The sequence below is a fragment of the Calliopsis andreniformis genome, chromosome 4 (assembly GCF_051401765.1).
Source record: "Calliopsis andreniformis isolate RMS-2024a chromosome 4, iyCalAndr_principal, whole genome shotgun sequence".
NCBI lineage: Eukaryota > Metazoa > Arthropoda > Insecta > Hymenoptera > Andrenidae > Calliopsis > Calliopsis andreniformis.
In genome coordinates this window covers 6,125,757-6,143,313 of record NC_135065.1, presented here as the reverse complement: position 1 = coordinate 6,143,313, position 17,557 = coordinate 6,125,757, and positions in this window count along the sequence as shown.

The window sequence follows — 17,557 nt, the reverse complement described above, 5'->3', positions numbered from 1 at the left end:
GAGCAAACACGTTGGTGAATTCTTTCCATTTTTCATTCGAAGTGTATTCCCGAAGCTTCTTGGTTTTTGTAGAACCGTTCTCTCTTAAACTTTTTATTCAGACCACGCTGTATATTTATTAAAGTTTAAGAACATTATTTGATTTACTTTGAAAGAATATTTTAACTATGTCTTTTATCTGAATAACGACACTAATAGCTTCTAAAATATTCTATTCCAAAATTACTCGAAAACTAATGCAAATGACCAGATTTCAGACATTATTCAGATTATTTAAAAAATCTAAGCAACAGTTACCTTACGACAAACAAATTTTCTATCTAGGAGCCTTTACATTATCATACAAAGCACCATGTCCAATGATAGTAATGTATTTATTAACGTCGTTTTCCATTATAATGGACAAATTAGCATTAACCATATCTCTCAAGACATCGCAGTTTCACGCCACCATACCTTCTTCCATGACTAAAACCCAGCCGATCGTTATAATTTCCTCGAGGAAGAACCACTTCCGTTTGCACAGAAGCATCAAAGCTCCCTCGCCGGATATCCTTGCGCGATTGCGAGTTTAATTGCAGGAGGATGCGTCGGTGGGGCTGAATCGCCAATTAATTAAGTGGCTGTTCGGCGGACGGAGGGAAAGGCTGGTTTAATTAATTGATAATCGGAAGAGATCCAGTCTGCTCGAGATAGAGTAATCCAGGATTAGCCGTTCGTGTCTCAATGGGCCTGGCGCGGAGATGGTGCACCTCCTTCTTGCAAGACTCGAACGCAAATATTTGGTTTAATTGGCAGGATTGCTGGAGTTGGGCACGAAACGAATGGCATTCAAGGGGCGGGAGAAAATTAAAGGTCGGCTCGTGGCCGTTTTCGTTAGCGAGACTTTCGCATGAATTCCGCGGTGACGCCAGCAGCGACCAACTCGTGCAAAAATTTTAACTTTTCCCCCTTTCCACGGGTGAAATTTAAATTATGCACCCTTTACGCCTGTCGCTTTCAAAGAACTTTTCGGGTTGCCCAGCCGACGACACGTCGTGCGCGAATGACACTCGTCCCGTGAAAATAGTATCGCGCGAGCAGGTATTCGTTTATAAAATTGCCAGCGAACGTTTGTGGTAGCAATCGGAATTTTGGGGGAAAAATGCCGATAGAGGTTGATAACAGAACAGATGGTGACAGTAGTATCGGGGAGAATTCATTTCTTCCCAGTCCCTCCCTTTCTAGGTCTATATTTTTGGGAAATTTTTTCGGTATTTCACTTGTTACCTTATAAAATATGGCACTCGAAATTTTTAGTGCAGACGAAGTTGATCTGCTAATCTGGATCAAGTGTACTTTTTATTAAAACTATTTTATAGGTGCTTATATTAAAATTGAAAATCGAAGATACCTAAGAAGTAGACAGATTTAGTATAGAAAATATTCATGGATGGTTTTACAGTAATTGAAAAGTGAAAAGACACAAATTTCCTTTGTGATACTATAAACTACTTTATATCTTTTAAAAGCTCTGCTAACAGCTAATTTATTTGGAAAACTGATGCTAATTTGTTTCCTCTACCGCCTTAGCTGATATGTATAATCTTTAAAATAAGGAAACAATTTTCTTTAGAAAATGTTGATATGGTTATCACCGAAGACATGAAATTCCAAAAAATTCGTTCGAACTAAGGGGAAATTCGTGCTTTCACGAAAAGCAGACATTTTTCATCGAGTTTGGTGAACAAGAGATGGAATAGGATGCATTTATCACTCCGAAGAATAATTCTTCTCCAAGAAAAGGTGAGACAAGTGAAAAGAAAAGAATTTGCGATTAGAGAAATTCAAAGAAATGCGAGACGGGGGTGAAAAGTGTCCATCAAGAAAAATTAAAAGATATCACTAGTATTTAACAATTTTCATTTTTCTATTCTTCCTTGTTATTAGTGAATTCATGTAAAAAATAAGATGTCCAAAAAGGGGGTGAAAAACGAGAGTAAAACGAATTGGACGAATTTCATGGCTTTTTCACTTTCGAGAGTTGGAGCTCGGGCAGAAGGTGACCTACTTCGCTTTGAATGTTCGAACCTCGAGTCCTCGAGAGAGTAGGGGGTGAAACCACCTCGTTGGACGTTCCTTGGAAACTCACAGTGATAAATTACCCTCGATCGTTCGATGAAAGCTGTAACAATATAAATTTACCATGCCAAAGGCGAGATCGAGGTAAGAACGAAGCTTCTATTGGATGATTGATGAAAGTGTTCCAACCTGCAAGGTACTTAAGATTCGTTCTGTAATTAGAACCGCCGTGTCTATTCTCTTCCTGTTCCACCTCCGAAAAGAGCTTCCTCGAGCTCCTTCTCGAGAGTTTGTATCATATTACGACGTTTCTGAAAGCGATTCGAGAGGGAACCAATATGAGAAGCAGGGAGAGCGTATCGTGCTCTCAAAGTTTGGAAGGGGACGCTGAGATCAGGGGAAAAAGGTCCACTTTCGTAAATGGCACAAAAATATCGTGGCTCAGAATGTCGTAGGCTAAATCGTCCTTTCTGTTCGTATGGAGAATTCCACGTGGAAAGCTGTTAGCATGGGAGGGCTGTGTGGTGACGAATTACGTACAGAAAAAGAGGGCAATATTCCCTAAAGTGGTCTAAGGATGTCGTTCAAATGACGCGTTTAGGGGACTCATGTTTCCGTCTTTCGTAAGGGGATGTTACGACATTAGTTCATGTTCATTTCAAGAAGAAATATTTCGTGCCATGTCTGGTATTGAGTCTGATAAAATGTTTCTAGAGTTTGACACATTTTACTAAAATATTTCTAGGACTCGATTTTAATTAATTCTTTTGATTCAAATAAAAATAGTACAGAAGGGTGCACCTTTAGTTATGGTTTTGGAATCCATTGGTAAAATAATTCGTGAAAAGATGAAACACTTTTGTCTAGAAATTGAAACACATGCAAAGATTCTGAAAAATTAAGAAGACAGACGTTTGGTAATTTGAATATTTAAAAATTTGAAAATTTGAGAATTTAACAAATTCAATATTTGAAAATTCAAAATAGTAAAACATTGAAAATTTAGTAATTTATGTGAAAGATTGAATATTTGAGAATTTGAATCATTGAATACTTTCCATATTTTAATATTTCTGCGTTTTCTAATTTAATAGTTGTAGCGTCTGTGAAGTTCGAGAAAGGAAATTTCCGTAAGATATTTTTCATAGGGTCGTTTGAAGATCTTATTCAATACCACGACCATTTTCAACAGAAAAACTATTCAGACCTAAAGTGTGCCATTACTCAAGGTAAGTAAATTTCTTGCAAGAAGAAAAGGTCGAAGAAACCCGTGAAACAGATGTTCACCCCGAAATTTAGATAACTCAAGGACCAGCCAGACCGACCCGTTTCCGCCAAGCATAAAAACCACATCCCCCCTGAAGTTTCCAGCTAAATTTCATTTTCTTGATCCTTGTGGAACGCAATCCACCGCGAGGGGAGTTACGAAGATGGATCACTCGCGGAGATAACGCGTTATAAAATAACATTAACGGAGGAAAATCGTTGTCGCTTGTATTTCAGGTTACATCATGTAATCTTCATCATCTAAATTGAATAACAACAGCAACGATGGAATCCGCGTAATCCCTCATTTTTATGAAAATTTTCTTGATCGAGCACGACCTTCCAAAGCCGTGATTCAATTTTGATGGCACGTGTGATAAAGGAAACAATATTGATAGATCATGGTACGAGATAAGTTTGCAAAATTGTTGGAAAGTATTAAGCTTGTGACTTGTGACATAGAGGTACTCACAGTATATCAAGAATAATTTTCACTATCAAGAATAATTTTTGATTTAGGAATTTAGACTTGTTTTATTAGACAATTCTTTATCAAGATGATTCTATTTAACTTCACTCAGGAATATGATTCCCGATCAAATAGAAATTCTTTTCCAACTTATAAAAACTTTCTAAAAGATATTGAATACGTTTTGCATCAGTAAGTGAACTTCCAAATATTTGATTACACTTAAGAGTCCACTGCAGGTTTGAAATCTCTTTCACAAACACTTCTACTTTCTATCTTTCACAAGATACTTTCAGTTTCTATGGGAGTTCTGCAACTCTCCCTGCCTTAAAAAGAAGAAACAAAAATGAATGCCCACAGTCTGTCGTAAACGGTCAATTCCCAGAGATAGGTCTACCAACGAAGAAAACACAGGACCGTTTACAGTCGCGATTATTTTCGTCCCCCAGACTGTTCCGTGGTTTTACGAGCCCCCAAATAGCGGCTTTCAGTCTTAAGCTTCGCTGCGAATTTGGTTGATGCGTCGCCGCGAAGGGGCGCGCGGACAAATAATCCAGAAATTTATCGTGGCCGAACGAGCAAGAAGGGCGGCGCGACGTCTCGTTACAGCATCGCGGAATCTCGATATGGGGAGGACCCTGGGACGAGACGAGAACAAAATGGGGTTGCTGGCCTCTGACTTGTCGTTGACGTGGCCGTGCAATGTTCGAAGAACATCAGGTTGAAAAGAGGCACGGGACAGCGAGGACTGGAAGGGCACCAGCCGCCCCAGGAAATTGCATATTCCCTCTGATGCAACACCCACGTACAACGCCTCCATTTTGTCGTTTCCCTCTATTCTCGGCGGATTTCATCAGTCGCCCGGGGATCTCTCATCACCTGCCCGACGATAAACGTAATCGACGAAACGGCACCCTCCGTTTTGCGAATATACAGCACGATTCAAGGATAAAACTGCCAACTGGCTACCAGAATTTATGAGAAAAGGTACAAGCTTTTGAGAGTTAAAATACTTTTTTTAAGAGAGAGGTTCAATTTCATTTCAGTGAGAAATAATTATAATAACTTGTTTAGAAAAATTAGAGGAATTATTTTAAGGCTTAATTATGCTTACTATTAAAAAAAATTAAGTTTCATAATCTTAGGGTACGTATCCACTTGAGAGTAAAACTATATCGAGTTGCTTTTGAAAGTACTCTCAGCTAGTGTATTTACTATCAGACGCTACATTTAGAGTAAGTGAGAATAACTGTTTAAAATGAATACACTATCGGAGAATATTCTCAAGAGCAACTTGCAACAGTTTTACTTTCAAGTGCACACGTACCCTTATAGCTAAAGAAATATTAATTACAACTAACACTAGTAGTGTTTGAAATTTGTTAACACAAGTGTAGATAGTAAAAACTGTGAAAATGTTTAGATTTAGAAATTTGAGAATTTGATACTTCCTTAATTTCATAATTTAAAATCGCTTGCACCAGAAAATAAGAAAGGAGCGAATATTCACACCGAAGTACAACTCAGAGTGAAAATCGTACGTACTTAATTAGTACCAGGCGTCCCTGAATCACTTTTAATCAATTCAATGCATCGAATGTATTTGCTTTCTAACGAATGAACGTTTGCACTCATGTTTTGCATTGCTATGTATTCCTGGACAGTGAACAAACAACCTGCGACGCGCGATACAGGATCGATCGAATATGGAAAACACGGGGATGACAGGAAATCAACCTGCTTTCTTATGCGCGAAAATGTTTGTCTGTCCTTTCGACAAACGGGCCACGTATGTGAATAATATTTGCAAGCACAACAAGATTGTGGTTCGTGTTATTAGTCAAGTAGCTTGCTGTAGATGGAAGATCATGGAATGTGGATACAGTAGGCGTAATATGAAGTGTGATGAACGTGGTTATTCTGACTTTAGAGGCAAATATTTAACGTTATCAACGTGCTGCATACTAGTACTTTGATCTTGAAAAAGGTTCTCTTCAAAAGAAAAAGAGTACGAAAACAGAGGCAGCATTTCCATTATAAAGTAAGAGAAATGAATTTTCATTAGTTACTGGTACAAAGCTTGATATTTGGTCCATCATGTAACGCACAGTTTGGCTTCCGTAAAATGTAACGTTAATTAAAATCGTTATCATCTACGTGGTTTAACAAAGTTACAATTTTCTGGAAATGCTAATTGCTTGCATAATAATTAATAGCTAATTGCAATTTCCTCGAAACTCTAATTATCGATTGTTACGAAACGTCACCACGTTAATTGAGTTCACGTTATTACCGATACTTCGACTTCATTTCTGATACCTTATTGTGCGCTCTCCGTGGAAAATTGCGAGTGCAGCAAGAGGTATAGCGATGCTGTTAGTTACAATGAAAGCCAGTAGAAAAGATTCGAAACAAAGGAACGTGTGCCGCGAAGGGTAACGTTTTATACCCTGTAATAAATTAAAAAGAATGTAAAACAGACCCGCGGGATTATTATTTCTTCTCCGTGTTCAAGATTTATACGATATTCCGTTTTTCATTTCTGCCTCCTTGCTACCGGCGTAATTGCTTTCGCGAACAATTTTTATCTCACGACCATGATCGTGAAAATCATTAATTAGAATGCTCATTTCGGAGAATATTCGCGACACTCGGTGGATTAATTCTCCAAGAGATGATAACGAAATTTCAAAAGTAAAGATTTCGTCGATTTTAAAGATGAATACTTAATTTCTCAATTTTAGATTCCTGTTTGAATACATTTATTCACTTTTATTTATTCACTCATTTAATTGGATATGATTTAACAACATATACATATAGCGAAATATTTTGAAATTACATTTCATTAAGAATTGTTTACAATTATTTAAGAGAGGTACTTGAGATCTTTCTCCCAATATTGAGATAAAAAGTACTTCTATTAATTCATTCAAAATTTTCCAACATAATTAGTTATAAAATTCGAACTTTTGGAAAATATTCTTTATTTCTATTTCTGATATTTTAGTACTGGAACTGCCAAAATAATAGTTGCTAACTTTTTATAAAATTTGTTGAGACTGCGCGTCATTTTAATTGCAATATATAGGCAACTACTCGTTATCTGCTTTTTTTTTAACACAATAATTTTTACGCCTAGCCTATTTTTCAAAATTTAACGTTTACCTAAAACATTAAACTTGATGTTCCTGCTTCTTTGAGTTACGTAAAAGGAAAGTTTCCGGAACTCCTTTTCAAACTATGACGTGATATAGCAAACTCGACCATCTTATATGAGAATTTCGCGGGAGGATGTAGGGCATGAAAAAGTTTGGTACATCGTGAAGATTCTTCGAGGAGCTACAGTCACGATCCTCGGCTTTCAGGACACGTATCTGACGTTCCCATGCGCTTATCACAGCCAACCCTCCCTGAATTATTAATTCGTCAGTCCAACAACCCACGCTGGTCATTTCTCCTGACCTTTTGCTGCGTTTCCTCGAATTTCCAGCATTTTGAAACATTCGCGTCCTTATGCTCGGGCGACCAAGAAAAAAGTACATAAAGAAATGGGAAAAAAATATTTCGTGGGCGTGAAAATTCTCTTCGAGTTTTCGCGGCTGAAAAGCTGACCTTTTCGCCTTTGACATTCCGCCGCGGCATATTGCCCGACCTTTTCACCGATGTAAATTAACGTTAGCGGAAGGATTTCATATCGTGCATATTTCCTCGTCGCCTCTCGCTTTTCCAACTACCTGACCCACTTCGAGGATTCTGATAATATTTCCGGGACGCCAATGGTACTGATAATATTTTTTATTCTCCAGCGAAACTGAGCACTTGCACTGCTGCACGTTCAAATTGCTCGTAATTGCGAACTCTGGGTTTTCATAGATTTATCGACGTGAGTTAAACGAGTAATAGGGCGATGTCGTGTGCCTTTATGGAAATTCGTTACGTCGATTATAGCTTGGATTAAGGCTCTGTCATGGCTACAAAGTAACAACTTTATTCTAAAATAAGCTTTTCTACGTATCTAAATATGTAGAAAATAGTCAATTAAAATGGATATTTTGTCTACGAGATCATCTATAAACTTCGGTACTGTTTAAAAATTGAATGATTTATATTTTTTACTATATATTTGAAAATTTTGCCTAAGATTCTAAAGCTTCCTGTTTTGAAAATTTATTACATAAAAGTTGATTTTTATCTATAGAGTCAGTGCTCTGTTATCATCCCATAGAGTAAAGTATAGAGAATATCTGTATCTGACAGTCAAGATGACCCAAGCCTTTTTTTGTTACTCTTCAAGAGACTTAAAAAAGAAATACGATTATCTATTTCGTAACCTGATATCTTTATTTCAAAATTCTATCCACAATTCTATCCACGTGTAGTTTGAACGTTAACTAAATTACCTAATTAGAAATTACAGAGGAACTTCTTTGAGTTGAACTCATCGAATTTTACGTACACTTTTTATTAGACTCCACGTTCCTCACACCCTTTCGCTTAAGCAAGTGCAAGCAAAAAGATCTGTCAGGTTAATTAAAAAACACCACCCGCGGAGTGTCACTTAACATAATAAGATAACAGACCAAAGTTAAGGGTGCTGGTCCCAGCCTCGGAACAACTTTAATTCAAGGAGGGCTGCTTGCAAACCCATCGAATAGGTTTAAAGGTCGGCTGGGAGCACGCGGCGAGTGGTGCATCCTATTTAGCCTGGGCCAAAATACAAGAGGGTAACTGGATCAGCTCGTAGCCCATTTTCGACGAGCCGCGCCCTAACCGCGGCTTAACCCGATTTATGCGCCGCAGCTTCCGCGTTCGTGCGCCATTAGCATAGAGCTACCGGCCGGGAATACGTAAAGTCCCGACGCAGAAGTCGATGAATTTAGGTATGAAATTGCATTTTAAACCGCCCCGACGCCACTGTCCCCCGATTCGATTATCATCGATCCCGTGGACGCAGCCTGCCGACGATCGTCGACGACCGGAAACTGCTGGTACGACTCGTGTTCCGCTATGTCATTTTCCGTTTCGCGTGCGACAAATTGCTGGGAACAACGGTGGCACGACATTTTTCTCCTGCCTTCCCTTCTTCGACGTACCATTTCCCTTCTTTCTTTTCCCTTTGGAGAAGCGGAAGTGGCACCATTTAGGAAATTTTCGTTTCAGTGTGGTAAAATTGGGATCTAGGTTAACGAAATGAAGGATTCAAGTGATGAGTTAATATTTGAATGAGAATTGATACTTGGAATACTGGAACTCGAGATATGTAGCTTTAGGTGCGTACGTGGGTTAGCAATTTTTATTGTTAATTGTTGAATATATTAAATAAAGTTGGTATCTAGGTTTTCGAATATTTGCTGTATTAATGATAGGAGTGCAGTAGGACTTCTGTTGAAACTTGAATCATAATTTAATAATAGAATATTTCGTGAGAAATAAAAATAATAGTTTTTAATAGAGTATTCTAATATTGAGTCTGTTAAGTTGGTTAATCGAGATCCTACTATATTTTTAACTTTACCATTTAAAGTTTAACCAGTGACAAGCACCTCACATCAACTCATTTCAATATTATCACGTTAATTGAAGAATTTTCTTCACTAGAAATGGGGTACAGGATATCTCGAAATTAACTTAAGATTAGTGATAAACATGTAAAAATAGTGAGCCATATACTTATTCAGTGTATAGAGAAAACATGAAAGCAACATTCCTTGGCCTTAAACAATGGACCAGGAAGTGTGCTTGTACTGAGAAGATGCAGTACTTCATTCGATTTCCAGGGAAGAATTCATTAACAAGGAAGTAATGGTGGATGTTCGATACCAGTTAGCAGGATCTTCTTTGTACTCCCTCTGCCACAGAAGAGTTTCTCATTAAAAGTTTGCACGGGAGTTAGGTCGAGCCTCCATTGTCACTTATCGCTTTCTCCCAGTTTTCTTTTAAAAATATAATGGCCAGTGATGCTCTCGCGGTGCAAGAGGACCTAACGAGTCCTTAATTTCAGATTTCTTTTGTATCGAGACTGGTGAGACAATAAGTTGCCGCAATTATCGTAATTAAAATATTCGTTCGTCTCGTCTCATTACAGACTTTTCCCTTGAACTCGCGCTCGACTGTGGGTGAAGCTCCTTAACCAACCGCAAAGTTTCGAGAATCACTGGCATCTAACGAACTTCGAAGTCATTACAAATTTTTCTAATTCGATTCTTCTGGCCTTTATAGTAGAAAATAGATAATTATATTTATTATTATTACTATATGAACGAGATATCTCCCTTTACTGTACAAAAATTAAACATAGATTCGAGACATTCAGGAGAATTTTAAAAGTACAAGATAACATTTATCTAAGTTCTATACCTCAATTTAAAATTACTTTATAATAAAAAGTCACGCAGTAAATTTTCTGAATCATTCTAAAAAATGGCGAGTTATGTTAAATTGAAGTATAGGACTTGGATATAAAATATCAATTTATATAAAGATATAATATCTTGAAATCATTTTTTTTTGTCGTCTCCATGTTGCCCCACCTCCTCCTACATAAATATTACACAAAATTCCACGTTTTCCTAAAAACACTATAAATAACACTATCTTGAAAACTCTGGCGGAGATATCAAGCTCGCTTGATTGATTCCCTCTAGGGTCTCGCGCCCCATGGACTGATCCGTTACAACGATAGACACGTCGACTGATTGAGGTTTTGCAACGGTTAATTAACGGGACACTAATGAAGATAATTACTATTAGCATAGCTAACTGCCTCAATCGCCCGTGCAGATGGCCCTGTCGGGGTGGAAGGGGTGAAAGAAGGGGCTGGGAACAAATCACCAGCCCCCCTGTTGCCAATGGTCGAGGAGGCAAACGAACGAATCGGTCCAGAAGTGAAATGCGTCCTCGTCCAATCCAATTTGCGAGAACGAGGGGGTTACATGGCGGCAAGCGCGGAAAGGAGCCTACCCCCGCGAGGGGTGATTCCAGCAGGATGATCGAAGGGTCGAAGGGAAGAGGTGGACAAGCCCGGAGCGGATAGAAAATTATTGCAGCCACGGATTGTAGCCGAATTCGATAATTAAATTTTCAGCCTCGCCGTTTTCTGGCTGCACTTTTCAACTTCGCTGATCTTTTTCCGCTCTTGCGTAGGTAAATGATTTTGCAAATTGAGAACAGCTGCTGTTTGGTCGTGTGTGATAGAGAGATTTTTTCGTAAATGTGAAATATTCTATGGGATGTGGTAGAATTTTATTTTATTTTTATTTGTGGGATTTATTTTAGGAAACGCTTATCAAGTTAAAATAAATAGATACTTACCTCTGTTATTTTAAGGAATAGTTTCGAGATATTGTACGTTGATTAATTTCTGCTTTTTAAGTTTCATAGCAAGTAAAGTTGGTTAGGTACACAAATCTGTGAGAGATAGATATGTGTTTATAATTAGCCTTTAAGTCTTAAGTGATAAGGGATGAAATATGTCATAACACCTATATGTATAACTTGTTTAATTATCGTAGGTGTTATGACTAAAACTTTAGAGGTTTCTTTGATCGAGTGCCAAACAAGTAGAATGATGTCTGCCTTTGGCTAGACGCAATAAATAGTAGTTAATCTCGTGTGTAGAAACTGCAGACATTTTGTAAGTAGTGTAAATCAGTGCATGGCCAGACATATGTATACAAATTTCACAAGCTTAAAAGATTACAATATGTAATTATTTTTAAATTCACAAATTCTTGAATTTTCAAGCTTTCCAGTTTAGAAATTTTTACATGTAGAAATTTCAATTATATTATGTTTCGTTTTTTAAAAGATTAAAGGAGTTTTCGCTGAGTAAGTGGACTCCAAAGTATCTACAATTTTTAAACGTCGAAGAGGACACAAAGTGGAAAGAATAGTTTCATGTTATAGTAGATTTGTAAATAACTGGTCAGTCACTGTTTCTCTTATTTCATACACCTTCACAGAACCTGAAACTATATATTCCTACACATATCCCATGGAAAAATCTCAATAATCTCGTAAACGAAGCTTAATATAAAAAAAAACTAGTATTCTCGTTTCTCGACTTATTTTCTAATTAATATAGCAGCCATATACCCGCTTATAATACCTGTTCTCAAATATTGTATTTTTTATTTCAAGTTCAGTATTTTACCCAATACTCGTTAAACATCTTACAATTATTATACACATTGTAACTTTCGTGTATCACTTCAATATCTCAGTTACCTATTTCCCTGATTCTCAAGTCCTGAACCTTTCTCGAAAAAGGAGCACAAATTTACTAAAAGTGTAGCACTCACATGAACCTGACCAGGAAACGCTCGACCACTTAATTACTGAAGTTCATGTCTAAAGACATTCCGTCACATAGTAGTAGCAAGTGCACAAGCAAGCGCAACGGCCAGTGAAATCGTGATCGCGTGAACGCGGCGTTCAAGCTTCCCGCGGCGATCGTGGAATTCCACGGCGGGGCTAATCGTTAATTCAGCCACGAGCTAATTAGTCGGCGCGGCGGCGGCGTGACAACAGGCAACGACAACGGGACGATCCGTCCACGCTCACGCACCGACCGTGCACACGCGGCCCGATTAATTTAGCGCTGGCCATTATCGCAGTTGCACATTCGCTCGGTGTTGCAACGCCGCTAGTCAACGCGGAAGATGAACGGCGCAGCCAGCGCCGTTATTACGCCACATCCATTCCGCCTGTATTTTCGCCTGGCCGAGCGGGAGCTTCTGGGTGCATCCTCGCGAGATCACTGTCTTCGACGCCAGGTCGCGGTATGGTAATTCGGTGTCGCGCAAAAGTAACGCTGGGGATAGATTATGAATTCAGGGTTTATTTTTCTTGGCAAATGTGCAGCGTGAAATGTGGTTTCACAGGGGGATTGAAGTATTATTAACTGTGAGTTGAAAAAGGATAAGGTAGATATCTAAGTGGTTGATCATGTGGCGATACCTGGACACTAATGTTAATTTTAATCAGTTTTAGGCTTAAACAGGTATACCTAATTAAGAATAAGAACTGGTACCCTCAGTTACTGGGGTTTTATAATTTAAATATAGGGACATGGAGTTTTGGGGTGTTCACTTACTGGGACATTTGACATCTTAAGCGTTCAGGGATTGGGACATTTACTTATGGTAGTGCTGGAGCACTTGGTCTAGAATTAAATTACAATAGAAGTTGAAATTGCAAGTATATACAGTGGATTGAGTAGGAAAATGTGTATGGACTTCTAGGAGATTTTGAAGTTGAGTGTGGACGACACAGGACCAGATTTAGGAACATGAGTTATTGGTAGCATGGAGGAACAGGGATCGAATGATGGAGAGGCTTTTAGTGTGATTGGAAATATTTGTTAGTAATTGACAGTGTGTGACAACGAAATCAAGGTTACTATATAACCATAAATTTAAATACAATTAAGCTAAAGGATTGAGTAGCTACAAATAATTTCAAAATTCTTTACACGTCAATATAAAATGCTAATCGCTTCAACTATTTTATTTTATCCCTTGTCTTTTCAATTTTTTCTATAATTCCTTAGCGATGTGATTTCGTTTGTCCAGTTTTAACAAAAAAAGCTGGACTTAATTAATACAACAGCAATACTTGTTAAAATTATTTTTCAGACGCGGAGACCATGCAACCGCGAGTTCCATGTATAATAAAATATTTTGACCACACAGAACCGACGTGCAGATAGGGGATTACAAATTTAAATTTCAATTACTAGAATCCGATTTCGTTGACGATGTCCATTTATGAACCGCCTATTCATTATAGAATTCCGATAAGTTGTCATAACGAAAAAGTCGTGTTTTTATATTACACGCAGTGTCCACTATATTTTGTATTTTGTTAACATAAAACGAAACACGAAAATAATTCTTGAAATAATTACTTTTTATTATTCAGTGGAAACGGATATCATATCACACATATTTGCAGGTAGTTATAAGTTTCTTGTCAACCAGTAGGTATATAAATTAATGAAACCAAAATGAAAGATTAAAAGGAAAATAAATGAAAAGGGAGAAGAATAAAGGAAAAAATTCTGAATATTTTAAAAGGATTTTAGAACAAAATAAAATTGATAAAAGATATCGATTGTTAGGTACATAAGTATTCTGCTTAATTTACGAAATTTTATTCACAGAATACGTAACATAAAATTCCACGAAACCCGTAACAGAACAGTCTTTCCACTGCCATTAATTAGCCACCTAAAAGCACAGGCACGGAAAGATAACTGCTTATCCTCAGTTCAAATCAGCAACGTGAAACATGTAATCTCAACTCTCATTATCGCCATCGAATCTATCTGCTTTGCGATCTCTGCCTCGTGTTTGCTTCCCGAACTCCATCAGCCCGCATAAATATAACGGGCCATTTGTATCACCGTCGTTTACATTACTATTGCAACAGTTAGCATCGTGTCGCCCAGCGTCTGACAAGTTCGCGGGTGAAAGCGTTTCAGAGAGGAATTAACCTCTGAGTAAACGGGCAACAAAGAAATTAATGTGCGTATCCCATTCGAAGGAAGCACGGAGAGGGGTAGCAAGGGGGTTGCGCAGGTTGAGTCTAGTGGTAGCGCGGCGTAACCCAATTAACCCTTGGCTAATTTGCCGTACGTGTTCTCGGCAGCGCTCTTTTGTGCGAGCCACGGTCATCTTGATTATCCCGAAACGCCTTTTTTCCAAGAGGGTTTCCCTCCCGACGTAGGAACGGTTCGGGGAGACAGAGGGTGGAGAGAAAAAAAAAACAGGAATTAAAAAGTGTCAGAGGCAGGGTTTCGCAATTTGCGCGGCTTATCTCGCGCGGCAGAGGCGCAGCCAGTGGTGTCGGTCGATTCGGGTTATCGGGTGACATCGTTTGCTTCGCAGATTTATTTTCTATTCAACGACGCTGCTGTTGCGTCCCGCGCTTTCAATTTCGTTCTGGGTAATTGTATTCTGTCTCCTTTTTAACAGCCTGGCAAATGGGAATGAAGTGTAGGAGTAGGTCCTTCGCTTAGAGTAAAGTAAATGTCCTGATACAAGAACACTTGAGATGTTAAAGTAACTTATAACTCTCAGTAAGTAACTTATAACTGTATGTAGTAATACTTTTATTATGAGGTCTCAGAGATTCAGGATACTATTTTATGACACTTTTATTTTTAATTAGGTATAACTATTACGTTAGAATTTAAGCGTGAAATTGAATGAAATTTACGTGGTCAACTATTGGGACATTTATCTTACTTGTAATTTTGTGGAACCATCTTACCATTTTTATCGAACTTGTAAAATTTGCAATGAAGTACAGAAACTGATCATAAGATTTATTATTAAATTATGTATGGAATGAATCTGAATTTAGATGAAATTAAAAATAGAAGTAGGCATAGGGAAAAGTAAGATAAAATTAGGTGCCTAATAACATCTTCTCTGTTAGTAAAAAAACCAGAAGTTGAAGAGGATTTTGTAGAGAAATGTACCTATAGTATCCTCATGGGATTTACTTCAAAAGTAAACACAAAAACATAATTTTAATTAACAATACCATTTTCTTATTCTTCAGTACGAGTTTGCAGAAAACATTTAAGTAAGAAATCCGATGACTACGCGATTATGCAATCGACTTCACTGATGTAACATAAATTGGACAGATAGCTTCCTTTCGAACGACGAAAAGCGTTCATTTCCCGTTTGTTTTCTCGAAAGATAGCATCCAACAAATTTCGAAAGTTTATTCAAACACGAAAGTCCTGTGTTCCCGAATGTTGGATCTCGTCCAGTTGGCAGTCTAATGTTCTCTAAAGTAACACGATTACTCGTGAAGTTCCAAAAGGGTTATCGATCGCTTGTCTTCCAATTGCAATTGATTGCTTGCGCATCGAGAACTATTAACACCAATTACACTTTAGATTGGAAATTTAGATCGGAATGTAACAAGTAAGCGAAAAATATGGAAAGTAAAAACTTAACTTTTGAATTATATTAGAAAATTTTTGAAAGCATCTACTTTGATTTTCTATTCCCTCTTCCCTTTATTCTTCTTCTTCACCCTCCTTCAGTTCTCAAATAAAAAGCTAGAAATTTTAATAGGAAGATGTTAAAGTCTGTGCCTTAAATTCTCATTAAATATTAACAAGATATTGGATGAAAGGAATACTTAGTCTACTTCATATCGCAAAGACTTTATTATATATATAGTAACTATATTTGATTATACCTACTGGAATACTTTTAATTAAAGTGAAAAATATAAAGACCTGTAAGGATCAACGATATCCTAATGTACGATGTGTTAGGATGCTTGCGAATATCATTGCGAGATCCAGCGCTTTCATATGCAAATGTAAGTGACCACCATACCGACGGCCAGCACAATTGAGCGCATTGAATTTACTGGCGTTTACCGTAATTTACTTTCAGCTGGGACAGCACGGCACGATTTAAACGTTCCAACTGGCCCGCGGCAGCGTTAAATCGCCATAAAATTGTCGTACTCCCTGCCTTCGCCAGAACTATCGTTCTATCGCGTGATACGCAATAACAGTTTTCCGGAATTCAGTGACTCAGTTATACCATCAATACGTAAAACTACTTTTGCGATGTCGACGATCGAAAGTAGATTGCATAGTACTGAAAGCAATCATTTTTTGAATATCGTCTCTGCGTGCATATTAGCTATCATTAACTCCTTTGATTGGATACATATAACGAGAATAAAAATTGTAGATACTAAAATTTTTGTTTAACAATTCCTGTTTTATGATAGACTATCGTAATTTTAAATTTCTCTGATTTTATTATAGCAGTTTATGAGTAGTTTTAAGATCTTTCGATAAAGAAGTTAATATTCTTTCATATTATTTGTATTTATAGATCTTTGGTTACCTTAAGTTTATTACTAACATTATCATGTGAACAGCGTTTCCAGAAAATCTTTATTAGTCGAGAATAAATCGCTGATAAAAAAGGCACACGCGACAAAGACGTAACATCTGATTTCACCTGGCAAGGTGACCCATATTCGTGAACACCTGAGCAAAGTTGCCCTTTCATTCACACATTCGTGAAAAAAGAATATGTGACGTAACGGGATCGCTGGAATTACAGAAAGCAGAGGATTTGGTTAGCTGAAATTCTCTGTTTGACAACGGGTTAGAAGCTTCCTGATAATCAAACTCTCAAGTATCGTTTTCATATTCTAATTGACGTGCATTGCAAAAATTGTTCTACGTGGAATCAGCTCATGGCTTGCTGATGCGAAAATGTTAATTATTAATTACGAGGGGGAGCAATCAGATGACGATATCAATTTTTCGGCGACGTATTCGCGATATTAATCTTGCGGTCTTATAAAAATACCTTCGGTGAGAGGAGCACCGGTGCTCTTTTATTAAATTTTAATATTCAGACGACTTCTCGGTTTTATGAATGGGCCGCGGTAATCCGCTTCTTGCCGCGGTGGAAATGCAATTTTCTTGACGGGGACAAAGCGCGCGGCAACTTGCTATTTCAAAATTGTTGCCACTTCATCATGATACGAACAAATGTCATCATACTGGCTGGCTTAGAGAAACTCGAGAAAATGCTCAAGCAATTTCGAAATAGCAGAAGATGGTTCACTACTGATTATAAATTAAATACTTATGTCTGACACTGTAGGTGTTAGAGTGCACTTCAGAAGCATGAAGAAAAAAAAAGATTAAAGCATGACAAAAATATTAGACTGCAAATAAATTAAGTCTTATATTTAATG